The 5,994-nt window shown below is 45.9% G+C and overlaps 1 long non-coding RNA gene and 1 pseudogene across 1 annotated transcript in view; one reads left to right on the top strand and one right to left on the bottom strand.

Annotated features, from left to right (window-relative positions):
- Positions 1 to 580: 580 nt before the first annotated feature.
- The window catches only part of LOC111738090, a 13,000-nt gene continuing 7,586 nt past the window's right edge, over positions 581 to 5,994 (top strand). Inside the window, exon 1 of the long non-coding RNA XR_002779678.1 lies at positions 581 to 681. This is a non-coding gene — a long non-coding RNA (uncharacterized LOC111738090). The remainder of the gene's footprint in view (positions 682 to 5,994) is intronic.
- Positions 4,624 to 4,742, bottom strand: LOC111738138 (annotated as a pseudogene).

Raw genomic sequence — 5,994 nt, forward strand, 5'->3', positions numbered from 1 at the left:
GACTCCTCCCTCACCTACTCCGCTTTAAGGACCCTGCCTTCCTTTTTTGATACCTGACTCAAATCATTCTCCTCCCACCCCCAACCTCCCATTCATTAATTCATTCAGTCAACAACAAATAGTCACCGTGGACGGGTTATCTATATGATAATAATATATATGTAATGGTGATATCTATCTGTCTTGGTTTGTGTCTCCCTGCAAGCAGAGTTGAGACAAGGACTTGGGTGCAGGTTGTTAATTTAGAAAGTGACCCCAGGAAGCAAGAGTAAGGGAACAGGAGATGAGCAGGGAAGGAGGGAAGCATCGACGTACGGGTGCATGATTGAAGTCACTGCCGAGATGGTGGGACCCCAGTTGTGCTGGGGCCTCTGAGAAGTGCGCAGAGCTCTCTCGGATTGTCCTTCTGAAGGATGGGGGCATGAGCGTTTATCTGCCACGGCAACCAGGGCCGCTTGGTGGAGCGTTGCCTGCACTGGGGTTTGGGCACGGGGTGTTACCTGCTCTGCCCGTCAGAGGCCTGAGCGGGCTTCTGCAGCTTCGGTTGGTCCCTGAGGGAGTAAGGTATGTGCCCCGTCCAAGCAGGGAGCTCCTCATCACAGCTGGACTGAAACCAGGAGCAAGACGAGGGGCCATGATGAAAACGTATGCTGCGCTTCTTCCTGAGGTTCTTCCAGTTAGGTGAGTTAATTTATGTCAAATGCCTAGAACAGTACCTGACCCCAGTCAGGCTATGCGTGTGTTTGCTCTTATTATTTGTATGATAATTGCAATGTGCCCTGCACTTTTTTTAAGCTCTGTGGATGCACCCTCATGGGACTTCCGTCAGTTCACAAAAAAAATGCCTTGTTTACGCGTCAGAACTCTGATTGCTGATATTGTTCAAGTCCTTTTTCCAGGAGGTTCTTGGCTTTCATGTAAATAGGTCATTTGGGATAGATGATACGGCTCCGTCTGCCTGCTAGCCTCGTCTGTGTCTCTGTTTCATCTCTATTCTATTGCGGAGGCCAGCCTTGTGTGCCCTGCTGTTCAGGATCTGAACAAGGATTTGAGAGCTAAGGTCTGAATCCTGGATGTGAAACAGTCAAATCCGAATTGTCCGCCTTCTGAATTACATACCCTGCCTGGAAGAGAAAACAGCTGGAGACCAAAGTCACTCAGCTTTTTAATAATTGATGGGTAAGAATTTGCAGTATGTGCAAAAACACACCTTCTGGATATGCCGCTAAGAGTGTTTCAAGCAGAAGAAATCACTCTCCCGTCCCTTGAGGCCCCGCTTGCCCTCACTAATCTGATGACCTCATCCTTTCACATGGGGCAGGACCAGATCATGTGTGACTAGGCAGTGAATGCATCTTTTCACTGGAGCCTTCTGGAGGCAAGTTCAGCCTAGCCAGTTCTTATCCATCCAAGATAGTTGACCTGCCACCAGTGCCTAGTCCAGTCCCAAATAGAAATGTCCAGTCCTTCTACCCCTTCCTTGTTTCTAGCGTAAGCCTTGACCACACTGTCCCCATACTTATCCCTAAAATGGGACATTTGACATGGCTCTTTGAGGACTGCCTTAGCCACCTTTGCTGCCTGACCCCTTGGGTTCCAGCAGTATGTGGTGGCACAGGAGATCCACTTCCTCTCATCACTATAGTAACATGTTTATAGGACTGCAGCCCAGCCCAGGCACTGAGGGGCTGGGGCCTTCTCTAGCCTCATTTGGGCTCTCAAAAATGGCAACTGGTGAGATCTCGCCCAGGGTGGGAGCCAGAATTCACTTACTTTTCGAAATGTTAATATAGTCAGGTGAAAACCTGTCTCTATTAGTCCATAATCCTTCATCCAGAATCTCAAGATCCAAAAAGCTCTGAAAACCAAAAGTTAGTTATAATCTAAATGGCAGCAAAATCGGACCTGGTTTATCTCATTTGCCAGAAATCGCTTACCTGCCCTAAGGGAAGGCTATTCATAGCATTTATTGATCTCACTTGGTGTGAATATGCATACATGATGCTGCAAAAATATTAATGCCATTGATTATAAGATGTCCTAGAGCCCACTGGAGATGTTCCATAAAATATGGTATGTGCACCAAATTACCTTTCTAAAGTACATTCTAAATTCTGAGACACACCTGGCCCTAAGAGTTTGGGAGAAGGGATGCAGGCTTAGTATCAGGATTGTCCCAGGGAGGTTTATGATCTAGGAGAAGTGACCGTGAGTGGCCTTTACGCTCCAAAGTGTAGGATGAAGGGAACCAGGGGTAGCTGCAGGCTGAGTTAAATATCACCGGACTCTTCGGTATCATCTCAGTGTTAGGCCTTCTCAAGGACAGTCATACTGACACCCCCTCCATTAAAAAGAAAAGAATAAAAACTTTGCTTCCTGTAATTCACACCCATTAACGCAGCATCCCCTTCAATAGCTAAAACCCCCTCAGAAAGACCAGGAGTTACGTAGATCATATTTCATGGTCTTTGTTGTAACTTCTCCCCTTTTTCCCTTCTTTCCTTTGTCTGGGCCCTGAACTTTTCCACCTCCATTTGTTTTTGTCTGTAAGAGAGCAGCTCCCCTAAATTATGTGACAATAGGGCTCCTTAGGTAATTGAAGGGAAGTCTGCAGCCTGAACTACAAATGAGAGGTCAGCTTGTTTTGCTACTAGTTCTGCCTCTACTGGGAGTGCGATTCTGAGGAAAAGAAGGAAAAGAAGCCATGGCGTGTGGAGGGTCTTCTAGGTGCTGGACACTTAAACGTGGAGTGGGCGCAGAGGATGCCTGGGACACAAACTCAGTGTCTCCCTCCCGGATTTTTCTAGGTGACCCATGCCTGGGCTATAAGAGAAAACAGGGTTATAGGTTTAACCTGAAGTCTTAGCTTGTGTTCTTCTAGAAGCAGACCCTGAGATGAGGATTCTGAGAGGTGAGGGGAACAATAGTTGAAAGATAAAGTGAGCCAGGGGTGCCTAGAACTTAATCCTGTGGGGAAACAGAGAATACACACCTCAGAGCTGTCCTCCGCCCCCTGCAGGTGTGAGGGAGCTGGGTATTTATACACCATCTCCTGAGACTATGGGTTGAGGGCTGCTGGGGCTGGGATGATAATGCCCTGACATTTCCGACCTGCTTCCGGGAGGCAGAGTGGTCTTCCCAGGTTCCGGATCAAGGTCATAGACCCAGAGATACAGACACGGAGTTTAAAGTTGGTTGTCGCGTACCATAATAATAAGGTCCCAGAAATACTGGCAGGGCACTGTCGGCATCTACTACAATCCTTTTCACTAAAAATTCAAAAGAATTTTTGCACTACTTTATCAGATTTACAGAAGAAGGAAAAGAAAGTCGTTTCCCTCTTTTTGGTTGGTTGTGCCCCCATTTCAGTGAGACAGCCAGCAGAGCTTGAGGAGCAGTAATGAACTTGGTGGTGGAGTCATTTGTGCCTAGTGATTGGTTTAGTAAAGGGTATGTGGTCCTCTCCTGACCAATGAGACATAATGAAAAGCCTGTGTGTGTGTATGTGGGTGGGGTTGAAGAGAAGAATGTCGGGGGAAGGTTTATGCTCTCCTAAGAAGGAGATTCAGAGAGCGAGATAGCACCCTTCTTCCTGTGGACTTTGCCATGAGCACCTGGTACTGATGTGTTACCCTGCTATCTTCCCTAGGATGGGCCACCCAGGAAGGCTGAGTGGTAAGATAGAAGGTTCCTGAGTCTCTAAGGAGAGTATCACCTAGAAGCTGATCTGTATTCACCTTGAGATTATATTGCCTCTAGGCTTGCTTATTGTTGAAGCCAAGTGTGAGTTGAAGCCCTCTGTTTTTTCGTACTCAAAACATGCTAACTGATACAGTTGGGGGTCAAGTCCTTGATAAAAGAGCACTCATTAAGGAGAGAAATAAGAGAAGAGCATGCAATGGGCAAAGTGGGGCTTAGTACTTTTGATGAGTTTGTATGATACACACCTGTACTTCACCTGGAACATCCCCAAGCATCTGTATTCATTAACTGTCAATGAGTTTGTATCAGGCACTGCCACGTGGGCAGACAGAGACAGATCTTTCTGGGAGTAAAAGATTCATATAAAGCATCATCCTTGTCTTCAAGCATCATAAAATTTAGTTGCTGGAGACAAGTCTAGAAATAAAACAAAATAAATGGTTTAGAGAAGGGTGCATTCAGTGTGTGTCAGAGTAGGTAAAAGCGTCATGGAGATGGGAGCTAAGCTGGGGTTCGATCGGGGGAAGGATGAAGGTGAGGGCATTGAGAGAAACGTGCTCATGTTACACCACCAGAAAGTAGCAGAGCTAAGGTTCAAACGCAGGATATCTGATTTCTTCTAATACCTGAGCATGTAACTACTACACTGGGAAGCATTCAGGCTCCCAAGATGGATACATAAGCCTGAGATGCTTACTTATTAATTCAAAATGAGAAATAGAGCTAGCTAGCATTATAATCCAAAGTTTGAGAAGCCAAGTTACACTCAGAAGGTCCCCAAGGGAGTCTAGAGCAGATCAATAGACAGTATACCCCTGACACCTGGATAGGGACACGTCCCTGACTAGCTACTGATAAGACAATGGCCAAGTCTTGGGGCTTCTGTTTCAATGCCAAGCTGTATTTTTTTTTTTAATTTAACGCCTACCGTACCTGATCTTCCAAGGTGGTCTCCCATCCAAGTACTAACCAGGCCCGACCCTGCTTAGCTTCCAAGATCAGACAAGATTGGACGTGTTCAGGGTGGCATGACCGTACGCCAAGCCGGTTTTATATTGTCCTTCAAACGTGGTCAAACTCAACTGGCCAGGATTCTAGGTATTAATTATATTTCTATTCAATGGTGGACTAGTAAATGTTTAACAAATGGTTGTCTGAGGGAGAAAATAAAGTTCAATTTGAAGGATTTACCAAGTTCCATGTTGTAAATAATCCCACCAAGACCGATTTCAGGCCACCAGCGGTGAGAGCTGTGCATGACAGCCCCCGCCTCGCACAGGTATGAGCAGGCTTCAGCGCGCCACTGTCATCCCATTGCAGCCTGCCTCTCAGAGACCGTGTCTAGAAGCCCTGATGGAAATATAGGCAATTTCCAGACTTCTCGGTAGCGCATTTATCAAATTAGTCACAGCCATTGTATATGACCATGTTTGTTTAATTCTTGGGAAATGCCTCATTTCCAAGTTCTTGGATAACACTTTATTTTACCCCCATGTATCATCAACTACAGAGTTGTCAGGTGGCCATTATCATGACTGGAAACCCAATATGGGCTCAAGAAACCCAAGATGGATTTCCTGTTCATATTGCCTTAAGTCCGAAATTCTGTGAAAAAAACTGAAAAGTTGGGTATGGAGTCTGCGGTGGACTGAGTAACATCATGGGTAGCAATAGATACGTTAGCACAGAAGAATCTTCTTGAACACCCCCTCGTCATGCCTCACTTTACTGTATTGCCCAATGTAAAAAGACAGGAGGAAAAAGAATCACTGTTGCCTAGAAACAGCCCAGGATGCAGGGGGAGACCAGTCAATACAATTCTGAATCAGGGCAACAATAGCTCACAAAAAATCCATCATGAGGATTTATAGGGAAACCAAAGTATAGTTATAGTCTCACTAGCTGGTGGGGAAGTTCCATTAGCTCTGAATATTGGGTTATTTATGAGGAATATCTGGGATATAGATGTTTTTTTTTTTTTTTCCCTGGGAAGAATAATCTACTCTGAGGCTATCAAAATCAATAGGCCACTTTGAAGGCTGACTCGAGCCATTATTGGTAATGTTTTAGTTGTGTTTGAGAATCAACAATTCAGCAGAAATAGTTCCATTTAGTAGTTCCCATGGAGAGCCCTATCTGTCAATCTCGCAATGAAGCCTCTCCATCTACCGAAAGCACCAGCGTCCCCCAAGGGCTGTGGGGAGCCCAGAAGCTGAAACGAGCACAAAAGACTGAGGGTGGACCTTACAGGGTGACCATCTGTCCCAGTCCACCCGGGACTGAGGGAATTCC

Source organism: Pteropus vampyrus, unplaced genomic scaffold, assembly GCF_000151845.1.
Source record: "Pteropus vampyrus isolate Shadow unplaced genomic scaffold, Pvam_2.0 Scaffold35, whole genome shotgun sequence".
Lineage (NCBI taxonomy): Eukaryota > Metazoa > Chordata > Mammalia > Chiroptera > Pteropodidae > Pteropus > Pteropus vampyrus.